General features: G+C 40.1%; 1 protein-coding gene across 19 annotated transcripts in view; it reads right to left on the bottom strand.

Moving 5' to 3' along the window:
* ZBTB20 (zinc finger and BTB domain containing 20) overlaps positions 1-18,892 on the bottom strand; it is an 806,470-nt gene that overhangs the window by 119,605 nt on the left and 667,973 nt on the right. Inside the window, exon 1 of one of the 19 annotated variants that reach the window (XM_032629547.1) lies at positions 796-1,029. The exons of 17 other annotated variants lie outside the window; for them this stretch is intronic. The gene's annotated coding sequence lies outside the window, so the exon portion shown is untranslated. Of the gene's footprint in view, positions 1-795; positions 1,030-18,892 lie in introns of those variants that run through there. One more of the 19 variants, XM_032629561.1, reaches the window with a different exon arrangement.

The raw sequence follows: 18,892 nt of genomic DNA, 5'->3' as shown, positions 1-18,892 counted from the left end.
TTTCTTTTGAATGTCTTTGTGTCTTTATAGAGTGAATGTTCTGTTCCTGTCTCTCTCTTTTTAGGCGAAAAACTAATAAAAATAGAAAAACATATATCAGACATTAAGCTCACTGCCCCCCCCCCACCCCTTCCCTTTGTAAAGAACTCTTTGTTCTCTAGTGAAAATGCTGAAAAATCCCCGGGCAGCTACTCCCTGAAACAAGTGCAAAACACTTAGAGGCTTTTGGGCTGGCTGGGAGCCAGGAACCCTCCCGCTGTCTGGTTAGAAGAGGAAAAAAAGAAGAGAGAGGGAGAGAGGGGAAGAGAGATGGGGGGGCAGAGAGAGAGAGAGAGAGAGAGAGGAAGAGAGAGAGAGAGAGAGGAAGAGAGAGAGAGAGAGAGAGAGAGAGAGAGAGAGAGAGAGAGAGAGAGAGATTGGAGCTTCCTTTAATAGACATAGGAAGCAGCGTTTTTTTTTTTCTTTTTCTTTTTTTTCAAAACTGGCGGTCAAGCGTTAAGTAACTCCCGTCTAAATCCACCTGCTAGAAATGAACTTGGGTAACCCCCCAGGGGTGCACAAAGACAGGGAAGACAGTAACATAGTCCATACTCTTTCCCACCCCCCGTTGTACTGCTTCCATTCTTTCTGCTCCCATACACAAATGCCCACAGATCTCACGCCACCCCCTTACTCCCCAACAACAAACACAGCGAAATACATGCTCCCTAGGTCTCTTAAAAAAAAAAAAAAAAAAAAAAAGGCTTTTCCATCTCGGTTGCGACACAGTGATAAGGGGTAGCGAACATCTCATACCTGGTGTGAATGCTAATCAGTCAGGAGTTCTCCTTTTCCCAAGACAGGGAACTGTTTCCTTCCAAATTTATTAGAACCTCCTCCACTGCCTCTTTGAAAAACCTTCTTTGTCACCCTCTCCCAAGTCCCGATACTTCTTTAAAAAAAAAATGGCTTCGGAGCTCCTTCTATTCTTGATATTGATTCTCTCTCTCTCCCCCCACCCCTCCTCCTCTCTCCTGTCTGTGTCTCTTCTGAGTGGTCTATTGATAAGTCCCTGGAGGCACTGGGTCAGCCTGCCCGTAGGAAACCAGACACAATGCACAAATCTCCGAGTGCCATTCTGCCATCAGCAAGCAGACCACGTTTAGGAGAGAGAGAGAGGAAAAAAAAAAACAGTAGAGCAAGAGACAGAGAGAGAGAGAGAGAGAGAGAGAGAGAGAGAGAGAGAGAGACCAACCGAGGGAGGGAGAGACCGAGAGGAAGAGGTGGGGGAGAGAGAGAGAGAGAGGGGGAGAGAGACAGAGGGAGAGAGACACGGAAGGAGAGAGAGAGAGTGTGAGAAAAAGACTGATTGGAACAGGAGGGAGGGAGAGAGAGAAAGGGAGAGGGAGAGAGAGAGCGCGAGAGGGAGAGCGACACTGCCAGTCAGGTTAATCATCCCTACTTTAATTAGCTGTTCGGCTTAGACATAAAACAATTGAATTTGAATGATCTGTCAGCAGGCTCGGCTGAACCAAAGGGGAAAAGCGAATATTACAAAAAGACTGTTGGTGTGTTCTGATAAGCAATACTGCTCCTACTGACAAATCCTCAAAGGGGGAACTATTAAAACTTACAACTAAACAAAAAGTGCAAATGTAAATGGCACTAGATAGAGGTCTTTTTAAAAAATGGAGTTTTCTACCCTAGTTTTATCAACGTAGATATTTATGTGCAGGTGCCAGCATATTAGGGTCTGTGTGTAATGTGTGAAAGTTTATTAACGATGGTCTAGGAGTGTAGCAGACAGATGCTGCAGAGAACAAGACAGGTACAGTCGGATGCCGAGTCTAGATCTTGGAGGGAGATGGATGCTGGAAGAAGAGGAACCGTGGCAAGAGATCAGCACAAAGTCAGTGGGCAGACAGGCAGACAGATTTTAGGCACTGCACGATCTCGTCTAAAAAGGCAAAAGTTCTGATGCAATAATAGGTGCAAAACAATCCATCCGTCCTTCTCTCTCGGGAGCACTCCAAGGTACAGTTAAAATGGATTAATCTTTGTGACAAACAGAGCTGGCAAGGCAGACTATGGCAGACACTGAAGGCGATTCGCAGACCCAGAGAATACCAGAGCCGGGAAAAGCCACAGAGATCAATCTCTCCAACGCCCTAATTTAGCAGATGAGGAAACTGAGGGCCAGAGACTCAGGCTAATAAATCATAAAGGCAACAGCACTGTCGACATTGGAACCCAGGGCTCCACCAGTGCTGTTTCCATCATACCAGCCAACTTCCAGCTTTCTTTAAAGATTCTGGCCCAACAGGTATGGAAATCACCCTTGTCTTCATAATAATAAGATTCTTCCACCTATACAGCTAGTGCACAGACCTCTAATTCTTAAAAATGTCTAAATAGCTAAGTGGAAATTTTTGGGGGTTCATTTTGAATTCTAGGGGTAGGGATTTAAGTGCTTAATTCATTCTCAGAGAAAAGCAGAAAAATATTGAATTGTACAGGCCCAGTCTCAGCAAGGTATAGCTAGCTGGTGCCACATTCCAAGCTAGTGAAGGCCAGTTGATCGATCTACAAAGGCCTCTCCCAGAGTTTGCAATTCTCTTTGTGAATATCATCCGCTATACATCACAATGTAAAAAGATGTGTTCTTTCATACAACTCATTTTTAAAATGTAGGCACACTGTAGGTTAAAGAGATTGAATCTTTCAGTTTACAGTGTGATTTTCAATCACTGATGAGATTTTCTACCTGAAAGATTAGCTATAGGCAACTTTTCCTATATATTTCATTTGAAACGAGCTACTAAAATAGAAAGGGGGAAACTGTATTATCTGCCTATGTATTTGATGGTATCTTTTTTGGACATATATGATCATATTCAGTAAGGATCTTCCTCTTACAGCAGATAATTGAAGGTAAATTTTTTTTGAGGGGGAAAGGGGTGCTTAAGAAGAGAACAGTTCTATCAGATGTTACTGGAGAGATTAAGTCTCTTGTCCTAAAACAAGAATCATGGTGTATATAAAAGTGAAAACTCTCAGTCATGCTTCAGCAACGATGTTGCTACTTAGGGTGACAGAAGAAAACTGAAAGAAATGTCAGGCACCTGGGAGCCCACTCAAAGGCAAGTAATCAGAGAGAAGTCATGGCCAGAATAATTTAGCTTATTTGCATGACAACCTCTTTAACAATGGCTGTTGTGACATGTCTAAAACATACGGTCCACAGTCAATCAATTTAGGGGGAGGAGGAATCAGTGATTTTGACATTGGTAGGTCCTCCTGCAGATCTCCAAGCACCTGATAGGCAAGAACCCAAGGCAGAGAAGTGCAGTCCTTAGTGAATGCGTTCTAGGTGACCTGCGTGAAAGGGGAATGAGTTTTGGAGTCAAACAGACCTTTGTAAAAGTGTGTAAGTCACAGCTGCTCTCACAGTCTCAGTTTCCCTGTCTGTAAAAGGTGGTAATATCCATCCCATAAGGTTATTTTGAGGATGACATGAGCTAACACAGATAGAATCCGGGGCTGGTCATTACATGGTAGCTTTTATTGAGCTTTTATTGAGGAAGGCAGAAAATGAGGGTGTGAATAAACAAAACTGCATACTCTGGATGTGCTGTGTGTATTATGTTCAAAGCATGCAGGTTTAAGACATGAATGCACATAACAAAGCAAGGATCTAATACAGATCCAGAAGTCTAATACAGACTTCTGCTGGAAAGGGTAAAGTTTAAAAGCCCTAAATTCTGGAATCTAAACTTCAGGGATTATCTGAGGGGTGTTTGAGCTCTTCGTTTCCAGACCTTGGTATATTTCCTGGCTAATAATAATAATAACCAAGATATCACTGAGCACTTGATTTGTGATGAGCACTCTGCTAAGTACTTAACATTTTTCATCATACTTTAGTGCCACAACAACCCTATGAATTAGGTACCACAAATCCTCACTTCATAGAAAAGAAAATCAAGGCATAGAAGACTTAGGTGACTTGTTCAAGAGCACACAGCTAGTAAGTGTGGAGCCAGAGATGAAACACAGGCAATCTGACTTTAAAGCCTGCATTCTTAGCCATAATGCTGGGCTGGCACACGGTAGGTATTCAGTAAATATGTGTTGAATAAATGAGCAAATGCATAAAACACCAGTGTTTCGATTTCATTACAAAATAAGTGCAAATCCATTCACGATCACCTGAGAGAATATTGTGCTAGGACTATACAATCTGTACCTCCTCTGTAGCTCACTTCAGGTGGCAGCCCTTCCTCAGAAGCCAGGGTCAGCCACGTCCCTGGACGGTGCTGAAAATGGATGAGGTGAAGATCGCTGGCTATGACCACCCAGGGCATTTAAATATCTGATGGCATTTTCAGCACTCTGAGGGTAGTGTTAGCACATGGGTTATTAATTGGCTTAATTCCAGTTCAGATAATTACATCGTGTCTCTTTTTTTCCTGACTATGCCATTCTTCACTTCCTGTCATAAATGTGCTCTTTAAAAAAGCATAGGAACACACACAAACATATAGTTATATTTAAGGTTTGTATAATCATCTAGGGTGTTCTTTTTTTCTAAATGATTAGTATATAGTAGCCATGTAATAAATGAATGAATGGGCAAAAGAATTAAAGTTATTGCAAAATAAAGATAACTAGATGAGATTTTTGTTTGGCATTGAAATAAACAGATTTTTAAACCATTTCCTTGGTGACAGGATTCCAATCATTTTTTTTTTCTCATGGGCAGATATTTCAAGAGCTGATGACCTGCTCATGATAAGCTGATTTCCTTATACTGTGCAGTTTCCAGCATAAAAAACAGCAATGAAAACCAATCTTTTAAAGTAGAAAGTAAGACTAGGTCCCGAATGGCATAGTATATTGAACTCATAGGTTTCAGAGTAGTCATTAATCCGGTTATTAGCCCCTGACTTATTTAGCAGCATTTTTCTTCACCAAACATATTACTAGAGTAATCTTCAAATAAAGAAGAAAAGGACAAGGGTTCCCAATTTAATAAGCATAGGAAAGTTTGCCAGTCATAAACGCACACAGACCACCTCTTTTTCCCAAAGAATTCTTGACCTTTGAAATACTGACTGTGTCTACATGATACCAAAGAAAATCTCCTAGAGGCACCCATTTTAGTCATGTGCACAAATAGTTAAGTGCATCCATGGAAGAGCGTGGTTTATTAGTCCTTTTCAGTGTACATTTGTATGAACAAGTCACCAAACGTAAGGAGCATAGATAGGAAAAGAATAAAGGGTTAATTTATTTACTATGCATGAGAGTGTCTAGATCTTTGCTTCCTCAGCTTTTAGTTCAAAATTCCATGCATACTCTGCACATACTAATAAATGCCATAATTCAATGTATGCCATAATTTGATTTACTTTCAAGCACCTTTTCTGGTTCAGCTCTCAAAGCTTTCCTTCCTATAAACTTCCTCCAAATTATTCTTCGTGACCCTCTGTAAATCATCATTTGAAATTGGTGTTTGTGGGATGACTCTAATGCTGCAGAGAGATTTGTATCAAACTAGACCTGTTTTCTTTTGAGAATCAGTGGTCAACTTCCATGCCCTTATCAGAGAACAAGCTAAATTAAATTAAAAAAAATAAAATAAAACCCGAGCCCTTTCCCACTTCTTTGACCCCTGTAATAATGACAGCAGTCATTCAGTGACTGTCCTCTAGTTTGTTTCTCATGCTTTGAGACTGACATCTTTGGGACAAGGTCTGTACACTCTGCTCGGCGTATTTAACACATTGTCTGGTATCACATCTGGCCGTGGTGGTAGATGATACCTCAGAAAAGCTGGAGGCAACAACTGTTAACTCTCTTAGGTCTTCATATGCAATTGCAATTTATTTTCTCTGTACCTCGAGTTTCCAATATGTAAAAGGGGTATACTTATTGCCTGAAGACTAGTGATTTGATGCTTAGACTAAAGTAGTATTATTGGGTAGGATATTTAAGAATTAGCAAGGGAAAAGCACTTATACTAGAGATTTTTATAGCCTCACCACTATTTTTATAGCAAGAAGTCCTTGGATAACACATTCTAAATTCAAAATTTAAGTGAATTTTTAATTCAAAAGAAAAGTGGACAATATTTATACTGAATATTAGAGATAGTAAACAAACTCTTGGTTTTAAATTTAAATGTCATCTAGAAACAGCTTGATAAATTTTATAAAAGCACAGAATCTTAGCCCTAGGTGGTATTTAGGAGATTCTCTGGTTCTTTCAGTTTACAGAGAAAAGCTGAGTGGCTTAGACATATTATCTGATAAGTACTGGAACCCAGTTTGTCTGTTTCTTGGTCCCATGCCCTCCTCAGCCACCGTGGGCAACATGGCTGTCACACGCTTGCCTTTCATAGTCCTGACCACCCTCCTTTTGGACATATTTTATTAAAGGGGCTCTTAAACTCTGGTGCTGAGAAAGGGGTTCTGTGTTCCACGTGTAGTCTGATAGACATGCCACGATGGAACTGTAGTAGGCTGAATAATGACCCGGAAAAAGATATCTCTAATCCCCAGAACCTACGAATGTTGCCTTATATGGCAAAGGAGTCTTGTGGATGTGATCTAAATGTAATCACAAGGGTTTTTATAAGAGAGAGACAGAGAGTCAGAGCTAATAGTAAGAGATTTGATGACAGAAACAAGAGGTTGGAGTTATTTGTGGAAGGGGTCATGAGCCAAGGAGTGCAGATGGTCTCCAGAAGCTAGAAAAGGCAAGGAAATGGATTCTTCCCTAAAGCTTCCAGAGGAACCAGCCCTACTATCAGCTACCTTGACCTGGACATTATTTCACAACACAGCTAAAATATTTCTTAGCTTATTTTTTTTAAAGCAGATATATTACTTTGTTGATTCAAACTGAGTTTGTGATACAAGATTTCTTACTAGTCTTCAGAAAAATATTGACTAGGATAGGTCAAGAATGGGTCTCTCCTTCTTGCCCTTAAGGACTTCCTCCTAAGTTGACATGGAGAAATATATGTAAAGATTATTGATTAATGGATCAGTTGCCTATGGATCCATCTAATCACACTTGCCTATGTCCAGTCTTACAGCAGCTCTTCATTGGTGGGTTGGTATTCATCTCCAAGTTAATCTACCACAGTCAACGGTAGGTTCTAGTTAGAAGCAAACTGAAGGGTTTTGCCGTGTAATTCTTGAGTGCAAGAAGATCGAAACTTATTCTAAACAGTGAGGTGCCCTCTTGCTAGCCCCCACCCCAAATTTGTTCTACTTTTTCCTAGTGGAGGTCAGAAATGGAGAAAAGAAGCAGCAAAAGGCAACATCATGCAAAACAAACTTTGTTCTTCGGACTTTGCCACTCAGATATGCATACAACCTGAGGACAGTGCTCCTAAAGAGTGGTTCTTGGCAGCATCAATATTGTCTAGAAACTTGTTAGAAAAATAACTTCTTGGACCCTACTCTAGGCCTACTGAATCAGATACTCAGAGGTGACTATCTGAGTGCCTCTGTTTTAATAAGCTCTTTAGATACTTCTAAAGTCTAGCTGAGAATCATAGGGCAAATCTGTGAGATCTGGCAAGTGAAAAACATGTTGGACTCTGAGTGATATCACCTGTCCATCTGGGTGTAATTTAATTGTGGTTCTGTTGCTTGCCCACTATATGACCTTAGATCATGTTCTTAGTTCATCTCATCACATACAAAATGGGGATGACAATATTATATTATTAGTAGTATTAGTATTATTATTAGTATTATTATCATTGCCCTGTCTATGCAAAAGGCTAATATAGGACATAATAAGATCATGAATATGAAAACACTATATACTTTATAACTGCAGCATTATTATTATGGAAGAAACATCAATTTGGATTGCGAGTGTCCTGGGACCAAGGTGTTGGGGATATCACCTTGATATTTCACATTAACCGAGGCTCTGAAGAAATAAGAGTAAAAAAAGTTCAAGAAGCTCAAATGTCAGTTCTAATTCTCCAAGCCAAAAATGAAGCCTGGAAGTCTGTAGACTTTTAAATGATGTGATAATGTATGGAGGACCCACTGACATTTTTAGCTTCCAGAACCAGGTGCTGAATTTTTTGATTTGTTCATCAGGTAACAAAATGCAGTGGCAGTTTTGAATGCTATATCACCAATGAAAGCCTGTGGCTTGTGAGATTCAGAGTCATACTTCTTTATAAATTCCCAGTGCCACTCAGTTTTAGTAAAGCGGTCCATGATCTCTTTCATTTCCATACCATATTCTTTTTTTTTTTTTTTTTTGTGGTACACGGGCCTCTCACAGCTGTGGCCTCTCCGGTTGTGGAGCACAGGCTCCAGACGCGCAGGCTCAGCGGCCATGGCTCCCGGGCCCCGCCGCTCCGCGGCATGTGGGATCCTCCCGGACCGGGGCACGAACCCGTGTCCCCTGCATCGGCAGGCGGACTCTCAACCACTGCGCCACCAGGGAAGCCCCATACCATATTCTTAAGTAAGTAAGAAGCTCCAGGAAGCCAGCTCAAAGACAACTGATTATATTCACAGATTTTTCAATGGAAAAGATATAAATCCTGGTAGGTGGGAAGGGTTGTCCAGATCAGGATTGAGACTTTTTTAGATATTGAAGTCCAATCTCTTAAGGAGCCGAAAAAACTCTCACACAACCAGTTCAGAGACAACCATGATTTTCATGGAAAACCATCAGGATTTTATCCAATTTCTTAGTAATGAAAATTCACAGTATTTGTCAAGGACTCTGTATAAGCGGGAAAAATATATCTTATAAAAGATACATAACCATCCCTTTTCCTTCTTGCATGAAATCATAGTAGGTATGCCTTTTGGCCTGAGGGCTCTTCCATCCTATCAAGATTAAGGTCTACATGTCACATTTTGTCAACTCTTTGGTGCCTGGTGCCTTGCAGGACAGTTGTGGTGTGGAAAAGATTATGCTTGGATTGTTACTTCCTCTGAGCCAGTCACAACGTGTGCATCACGGGAAGCAGCTGCACCTTTTAAGAGCTCTGTGTCCTTAAGCAAGTCATCTGCCCTTTTAAATTCATAGATTTTTCATTTGTAAAATGTGGATATGTGACTTAATAATCTCACAAATTGTTGAGATCACAAGTTGAGGATCAAAAGGAATGATATATTCTAAATGCTTTGTAAGCTAAAGATCCCATTTGCTTGGCACTATTGATGTTATTACTTACACTTCAACAGAAGAGTAAAGGTATATATGGAAATGCTGCATATGGTAGCCTGCATACTTTCAGGCATTTAAGTTGTATATAACACCATGGTTTTCTCCTTAACTTACATTAATCTTTTTGTCAGGTTATAGTTAAGGTGGTAACTAAGGATGTTATTTCCTTTAAATCCCTATATGATCTTTGGGTCAATTATGATCAGTTATACATTAAATAGACACTGTTGCAGAATTTATTATGGTTCTGTTCTGGCCAATATTCCCTAAGTAAAAACAGATTCAAAATAAAAGCTACATAGCATCCAAAGCTGGTATTGAGGAGTGAAAATATCTTCAAAGGCCATTCCTTGGTTGCTCAACATCAAACACCTACTTAGAAATGTCTATTAGTTCAACAAGCATTCCTGAAGGAAAATCTGTAGCAAAGCTACTGGGTGTTCAACATTTCAAAAGACAGGAACATGTATCTTGCCACGATGCAAATTATTATTGCTTGAATTGCCCAAACTTTGTTTAAACTAACCTATGAGTCGAGTTCAGATGAAGAGCCCATGCACTGTTGCCACTCAGTAGCTCTAAGAATAGGTGGTACCCAATCAATGAGTCCTTCCAATGGCAGGGAAATTACCTGGTATATTTTAATATAAATCATTAATGTAATTGTGCAAAGGACATATCTAAATATCTAGAACTGTTATTTAAATCTTTCACTGTTGTATACAATCCCATCTTTTCTGTTGTGCACCCTTAACTAGACTATAATAAACCCTGACTTACACTTCTCTGAATTTCCCAATGCCTCCAGTACAGTGGTTTACACATAGCATTTGCTTCCAAAATATCTGCTTTTTAATTGGATTCAATTCTTATTGGCTTTTCTTGGTGGCAATTAAGCCACATAAAGTGGCCATAGATAAAGGCATCATTATCACTGAGGTGAAAGTTGCAATTCTTAATTCTTTTTTTAAATTATGGATTGGGCCACTTATTTTTCCCATGTGACACTTAACCTGACTAATTGTAGAAGTAAATAGAAAAACATGATTCTCTTCTAAAAAGCTCACTTTACATGCAACATTTTTAGGAATTCAGCTAATGTATCAAGCAGAATCATTCTGCACAATGAAGGTGATGGTGAGTATGTACTACAGCTTTGACGGCAAATATTTTAAATTAAAGCAAGCTACACACAAATTACATAAACATAAATATGCACTCTCACAAAACCGCATTTGCACATCCTTAAACTTAAATTAATGCAAAGCAGAGATATATTCTTTTGTTCTAGTGGAATACAAATGATGAAGACTAATAAATGAATAAGTAAAGCACTGGGTAACCAAATCAATGTCTGCTCAATTCTGGTCAAGGAGGTGAAGTGAGGTTTCCCTTTGAGTCAGAGAATGTAGTGGGTAAAAAGGACGTGAATAGCTGGGAGGATTTCCTGAGGCCATTGCAGACCAGCTCACATACTGTTAAGAGGCTTGTTTTTATGAGACTTTTGGTTGCATTTGTAACGCTTGCGAGGTCCCCTAGAGCATTAAGTGCCGCATCACAGCACTACAACTACAGGACTAAATGTGAGAAGTACATTCCAAGCTTCTTTTTCTTTCAGATCCAAATATCTGGGAGTTTGTAGATATTTTCAAGACTGCTTTCCCTCCTTTGTTTCCCCCCTCCACTCCCATCCCTCCCCCCGCAACAAAAATCCTTTCTAATAGGACTACATGGCAAGGACTTTCTGTTTTCAGTAAAAATCTAAATTCTTGTACTTAAAAAAAATGATCAACTGTAAAACCTGTGGATTAGTACAGTTAATTATTTCCATAGATAGAACATATTTCATTAAAAAAAACAACAACAAAAAAACCTGCTCTGACTGGTAAGTTTTTTCTAGATTAAGGATTTAGCCACAGTTTTATAATTATTTGTTGTCTGTCAGGCTTGGTGCGTATTAATTGGTGACCATTTCACTACTGCATTAAATTATTGATATGTTGAAATTATTAGCTGGTACTGCCACCATTTTTTCTTTTGAACAGTGCCACCCATTTCTTTCAAGTTTGCTTCAAAACAAAAAGTCTGGAATCTAATTTATCAAGAAAACAACTGTGAAGTTCAGAAAAAGGATAGGAATCACCAAAAGAATCAGATCCAATCTTAAAATCACTAGGGAGAACAAAAACTCACTTAACCCTCAAAGTATATGTAAAAGTGGGCATTCTGGTTTTGTTGATGAAGAAGCTGAGGCTTCCAGAGGTTAAGTAACTTCCCCAAGGCGCAGAGTTGACAGGTGGCAGCCTGTGTGTCACACCTTGGTCTGTCTGACAAAGCCTGTTCTATTTTCTTTTACACTCTCCATCCCCAGAAAGTCTCTGGCTATCTAGGAGTTTCTTTGGGATGTGCCATCAGGTTCATGGGGTGACATAACAATTACAATTCTAATAATTGTTAAATGTATATGTATTAGGTATATACATATATGCTTAATACACATATGATTATATATATACTATATATGCCATATATATTAATACTTAGCACTTAGAGTATGCCAGATATTATTCTAAGTACTTTATTGTTTAGTATTTATTCTTTACAGTTTAGTACTATTTACTTAGTCTCATAACATCTCGGTCAGGTAGAAAATATTATTATCATCCCATTTTGCAGCTAAGAAATGTAAGGCATACAGCTAGAAAGTGATACAGCCCAAGCTACTCTCCATTACCCTACCTGTCTCAGGTACATTTTCCTATGTGTTACTACCTAGAGAACATACCTGACCTCTGCCTATTCTTTCAAGACTTTGCTCCCTCTTAGTATATAATGAGTAGATCTTAGAAGGCAGAGTAACTTAACCAGTCAATAGTTTACTTTCTAGGGAATGAAAAGAGATAACTTAGTGGAAAATTCCCATTTGTGGAAGAGCAAGTCTCCAAAGCAAGATATTATGGCCTGGAAAGTAGGGGAGACACTTTGGGTAGGTGGGTTTTCTGGGTCTTTCAAACCCTAACGCACATACGACCATTGATACATAAACCCAATTTAATTCAATATATATTTAATGAGCACCTGCTATGAGTAAAAGACTCTGTTAGAACCTAAGATCTAGAAAATAGTTACAAAGAAGAATAAGAAGCCATAACCATAATTTTTAGAATATGGGAGAAAACAAATACCACATAACTAAAATACAATGCAAAATAAAGCCATTACCATAAAGTGTTGCTAACAAAATTCCGTAGGTTCAGTGGCTTGAGGAATATCATCTGATGATGGACACTGAAAAAAGTTACCCTAAGACGGCAGTGTTTGAGATGGACTTTGGAATGTGGGAAAAGTTCCAACTGTTCAGCATGGGATGAATAAAAGCATGGAGATAGTAAGGCATGAACTGTATTTGGGGTTGATTTGATTAGCTTCTAGCATACTCAAAGGACAGCAGTAGGAGTTTGAGATGCTCTTGGTGGCACATCCAGGTGCGATTGTCTAGTTGGCAGCTGGTACCATGTCTGTGGTACCTGAGACTATAAGCTAGGACTAGATACTCAGATCTTCAGGGAGGTGATCCAAATGTCTGGATGAAGCTAAAACTGCTCACACACTTCAATAATGCAGTGAGGGAAGAAAGAAAGGCAAACTTACATTTTGTGGGCAGATGAAGGAAGAATGCATGAAGGGGCAAGAAGGAACATTCAGATGAATAGGAGAATCATGAAAACAGATGTTATGGAGCCCAAAGGTAAAGACTGATCTAGAGAAGTGGAGATAGATGGTCAAAACAGTCAAATCACTAATGGTGAAGAGGCATATTTCAGAGCTGGAGTCTTTCTTCATCATTGAACTCATCTTTAAAAGGCCTACCTCTAGAGCGACCTTCAAGATGGCAGAAGAGTAAAATGCGGAGATCAACTTCCTCCCCACAAATATATCAGAAATACATCTACACGTGGAACAACTCCTACAGAACACCTACTGAATGCTGGCAGAAGACCTCAGACTTCCCAAAAGGCAAGAAACTCCCCATGTATCTGGGTAGGGCAAAAGAAAAATGGAAAAACAGAGACAAAAGAATAGGGACATGACCGGCACCTCTGGGAGGGAGCTGTGAAGGAGAAAAAGTTTCCACTCACTAGGAAGCCCCTTCACTGGCGGAGATGGGGGGTGGCAGTGGGGAAGCTTCAGAGCCACGGAGGAGAGCCCAGCAACAGGGGTGCAGAGGGTAAATCGGAGAGATTCCTGCACAGAGGATCACTGCTGACCAGCACTTACCAGACTGAGAGGCTTGTCTGCTCCCCCGCCAGGGCGGGTGGGGGCTGGGAGCTGAGGCTTGGGCTTCAGAGGTCAGATCCCAGGGAGAGGACTGGGGTTGACTGTGTGAACACAGCCTGAAGTGGGCTAGTGCACCACAGCTAGCCGGGAGGGAGTCTGGGGAAAAGTCTGGAACTGCCTAAGAGGCAAGAGACCATTGTTTCGGGGTGCATGAGGAGAGGGGATTCAAAGCACCACCTAAACAAGCTCCAGAGATGGGCGCAAGCTGCGGCTATCAGCATGGACACCAGATGGGCATGAAATTCTAAGGCTGCTGCTGCAAGAAGCCTGTGTGCAAGCACAGGTCACTATCCACACCTCTCCTCCCAGGAGCCTGTGCAGCCTGCCACTGCCAGGGTCCTGTGATCCAGGGACAACTTCCCCGGGAGAACACATGGCACGCCTCAGACTGTTGCAGTGTCACGTTGGCCTCTGCTTCCGCAGGCTTGTCCCACATTCCATAACCTCCCCCGACCCCCACCCCCCCACCTCCATGGCCTGAGTGAGAAAGAGCCCCCTAATCAGCCACTACTCTAACCCCGTCCTGTCTGGGCAGGGACAGATGGCCTCAGGCAACCTACACGCAGAGGCCGGGCCAAATCCAAAGCTGAACCCCAGGAGCTGTGCGAACAAAGAAGAGAAAGGGAAATCTCTCCCGGTAGCCTCAGGAGGAGTGGATTAAAACCCCACAATCAACTTGATGTACCCTGCATTTCTGGAATACCTGAATAGAACAAATTATCCCCAAATTGAGGCAGTGGACTTTGGGAGCAACTGTAGACTTGGGGTCTACATCTAATTTGTTTCTGGTTTTATGTTTATCTTAGTTGAGTATTTAGAGTTTATTATCATTGGTAGATTTGTTTATTGATTTCACTGCTCTCTTCCTTTATATATATATATATATATATATATTTCCTTTTTCTCTTTTTGTGAGTGTGTATGTGTATGCTTCTTTGTGTGATTTTGTTTGTATAGCTTTGCTTTTACCATTTGTCTTAGGGTTCTGTCTCTTTGTTTTTGTTTTGTTTTGTTTAGTTTTTTTAGTATAGTTTTTAGCGCTGGGTATCATTGGTGGATTTATTTTTTGGTTTGGTTACTCTCTTCTTTCTTTTTTTTAAATTACTTTTTATTTTTTTAATTTTTAATAATTATTATTTTAATAACTTTTAAATTTTATTTGTTTCTTTTTTGTAAATATTTTATTTTTTTTTTTTATATTTTTGATATTTATTTATTTTTCGCTGCATTGGGTCTTCATTGTTGTGCACGGGCTTTCTCTAGTTGCACCGAGTGGGGGCTACGCTTCATTGCAGTGCACAGGCTTCTCATTGTGGTGGCCTCTCTTGTTGCAGAGCACGGGCTCTAGGTGCATGGGCTTCAGTAGTTGTGGCATGTAGGCTCAGTAGCTATGGCCCACAAGCTTAGTTGCTCCAGCATGTGGGATCTCCCCGGACCAGGGATTGAACCTGTGTCCCCTGCACTGGCAGGCAGATTCCCAACCACTGCCCACCCCACCCCACCCCAGGGAAGTCCCTTTTCTTTCTTTTTATCTCGTTTTTCTTCTGAGCCATGTGGCTGACAGGGTATTGGTGCTCTAGCGAGGTGTCAGGTCTGTGCCTCTGAGGTGGGAGAGCTGAGTTCAGGACATTGGTCCACCAGAGACCTCCCAGCTCCACATAATATCAAATGGTGAAAGCTCTCCCAGAGATCTCCATCTCAATGCTAAGACCCAGCTCCACTCAACGACCAGCAAGTTACAGTGTTGGACACCCTATGCCAAACAACAAGCAAGCCATGAACACAGCCCCACTGATTAGAAGAGAGGCAGCCTAAAATCATAATAAGGTCACAGACACCCCAAAACATACCACCGGATGCGGTCCTACCCACCAGAAAGATAAGATCCAGCCTCATCCACCAGAACACAGGCACCAGTCCCCTCCACCAGGAAGCCTACACAACCCACTGAACCAACCTTAGCCACTGGGGGCGGACACCAAAAAAAATGGGAACTACAAACCTGCATCCTGTGAAAAGGAGACCCCAAACACTGTAAGATAAGCAAAATGAGAAGACAGAGAAACACACAGCAGATGAAGGAGCAAGGTAAAAACCCACCAGACCCAACAAATGAAGAGGAAATAGTCAGTCTACCTGAAAATGAATTCAGAGTAATGATAGTAAAGATGATCCAAAATCTCGTAAATAGAATGGAGAAAATACAAGAAACATTTAATATGAACCTGGAAGAAGGAAAGAGCAAACAAACAATGATGAAGAACACAATAAATGAAATTTAAAATTTTCTAGAAGGAATCAATAGCAGAATAACTGAGGCAGAAGAATAGATAAGTGACCTGGAAGATAAAATAGTGGAAATAACTACCATAGAGCAGAATAAAGAAAAAAGAATGAAAAGAATTAAGGACAGTCTCAGAGACCTATGGGACAACATTAAACACACCAACATTCAAATTATAGGGGTCCCAGGGGCTTCCCTGGTGGCACAGTGGTTGAGAGTCCACCTGCCGATGCCGGGGACATGGGTTCATGCCCCGGTCTGGGAAGATCCCACATGCCGCGGAGCGGCTAGGCCTGTGAGCCATGGCCGTTGAGCCTGTGCATCCGGAGCCTGTGCTCTGCAATGGGAGAGGTCACAACAGCGAGAGGCCCACATACCGCAAAAAAAAAAAAAAAAAAAAAAAAAAAAAATTATAGGGGTCCCAGAAGAAGAGGAGATAAAGAAAGGGACTGAGAAAATATTTGAAGAGATTAGTTGAAAACTTCCCATGGGAAAGGAAATAGTCAATCAAGTCCAGAAAGTGCAGAGAGTCCCATACAGGATAAATGCAAGGAGAAACACACCAAGACACATATTAATCAAACTATCAAAAATTAAATACACAGAAAAAATATTAAAAGCGGCAAGGGAAAAACAACAAATAAATACAAGGGAATTCCCATAACTTTAACAGCTGATCTTTCAGCAGAAACTCCGCAAGCCAGAGGGAGTGGCGGGACATATTTAAAGTGATGAAAGAGAAAAACCTACAACCAAGATTACTCTACCCAGCAAGGATCTCACTCAGATTTGACAGAGAAATTAAAACCTTTACAGACAAGCAAAAGCTAAGAGAATTCAGCACCACCAACCAGCTTTACAACAAATGTTAAAGGAACTTCTCTAGGCAAGAAACACAAGAGAAGGAAAAGACCTACAATAACAAACCCAAAACAATTAAGAAAATGGTAATAGGAACATACGTATCGATAACTACCTTAAATGTAAATGGATTAAATGCCCCAACCAAAAGACATAGACTGGCTGAATAGATAAAAAAACAAGACCTGTATATATACTATCTACAAGAGACTCATTTCAGACCTTGGGACACATAAACAATGGAAGTGAGCAAATGGAAAAGATATTCCATGCAAATGGAAATCAAAAGAAAGCTGGAGTAGCAGTTCTCATATTAGACAAAATAGACTTTAAAATAAAGACTATCACAAGAGACAAAGAAGGACACTATATAATGATCAAGGGATCAATCCAAGAAGAAGATATAGCAATTGTAAATATTTATGCACCCAAACATAGGAGCACCTCAATACATAAGGCAAATGCTAACAGCCATAAAAGGGGAAATTGACAGTAATACAATCATAGTAGGGGACTTTAATACCCCACTTTCACCAGTGGACAGATCACCCAAAATGAAAATAAATAAGGAAACACAAGCTTTAAATGATACATTAAACAAGATGGACTTAATTGATATTTACAGGACATTCCACCCAAAAACAACAGAATACACTTTCTCCTCAAGTGCTCATGGATCATTCTCCAGGATAGATCATACCTTGGGTCATAAATCAAGCCTTGGTAAATTTCAGAAAATTGGAATCGTACGAAGTATCTTTTCTGACCACAACGCTATGAGACTAGATATCAATTACAGGAAAAAACAAGTAAAAAATACAAACACATGGAGGCTAAACAATACACTACTTAATAACCAGGAGATCACTGAAGAAATCAAAGAGGAAGTCAAAAAATACCTAGAAACAAATGACAATGAAAACACAACAACCCAAAAACTATGGGATGTAGCAAAAGCAGTTCTAAGAGGGAAGTTTATAGCAATACAATCCTACCTCAAGAAACATCTCAAACATACAATCTAACCTTACACCAAAAGCAATTAGAGAAAGAAGAACAAAAAAAAAAACACCCAACGCTAGCAGAAGAAAAGAAATCGTAAAGATCAGATCATAAATAAATGGAAAAAGAAATGAAGGAAACAATAGCAAAGATCAATAAAACTAAAAGCTTGTTCTTTGAGAAGATAAATAAAATTGATAAACCATTAGCTAGACCCATCAAGAAAAAAAGGGAGAAGACTCAAATCAATAGAATTAGAAATGAAAAAGGAGAAGTAACAACTGACACTGCAGAAGTACAAAGGATCATGAGACATTACTACAAGCAACTATATGACAATAAAATGGACAACCTGGAAGAAATAGACACATTCTTAGAAAAGCACAACCTTCCGAGACTGAACCAGGAAGAAAGAGAAAATATAAACAAACCAATCACAAGCACTGAAATTGAGCCTGTGGTTTAAAATCCTCCAACAAACAAAAGCCCAGGACCAGATGGCTTCACAGGCGAATTCTATCAAACATTTAAGAAGAGCTAACACCTATCCTTCTCAAACCCTTCTAAAATATAGAAGAGGGAGGAACACTCCCAAACTCATTCTGCAAGGCCACCATCACCCTGATACCAAAACCAGATAAAGATGTCACAAGAAAAGAAAACTACAGGCCAACATCCCTGATGAATATAGATGCAAAAATCCTCAACAAAATACTAGTAAACAGAATTGAACAGCACATTAAAAGGATCATGCACCATGATCAAGTGGGGTTTATCCCAGGAATGCAAGGATTCTTCAATATATGCAAATAAATCAATGTGATACTCCATATTAAAAAATTGAAGGAGGAAAACCATATGATCATCTCAATAGATGCAGAGAAAGCTTTCGACAAAATTCTATACCGGTTTATGATAAAAACCCTCCAGAAACTAGGCATAGAGGGAAATTACCTCAACATAATGAAGGCCATATATGACAAACCCACAGCCAACATCGTTCTCAATGGTAAAAAAATGAAACCATTTCCTCTAAGATCAGGAACAAGACAAGGTTGCCCACTCTCACCACTATTATTCAACATAGTTTTAGAAGTTTTAGTCACAGCCATCAGGGAAGCAAAAGAAATAAAGGGAATCCCAATCGTAAAAGAAGCAGTAAAGCTGTCACTGTTTGCAGATGACATGATACTATACATAGAGAATTGT

Source organism: Phocoena sinus, chromosome 4, assembly GCF_008692025.1.
Source record: "Phocoena sinus isolate mPhoSin1 chromosome 4, mPhoSin1.pri, whole genome shotgun sequence".
NCBI lineage: Eukaryota > Metazoa > Chordata > Mammalia > Artiodactyla > Phocoenidae > Phocoena > Phocoena sinus.
Note: the sequence above shows the minus strand (reverse complement) of the source record. Positions and strands in the feature narration are given on the sequence as shown.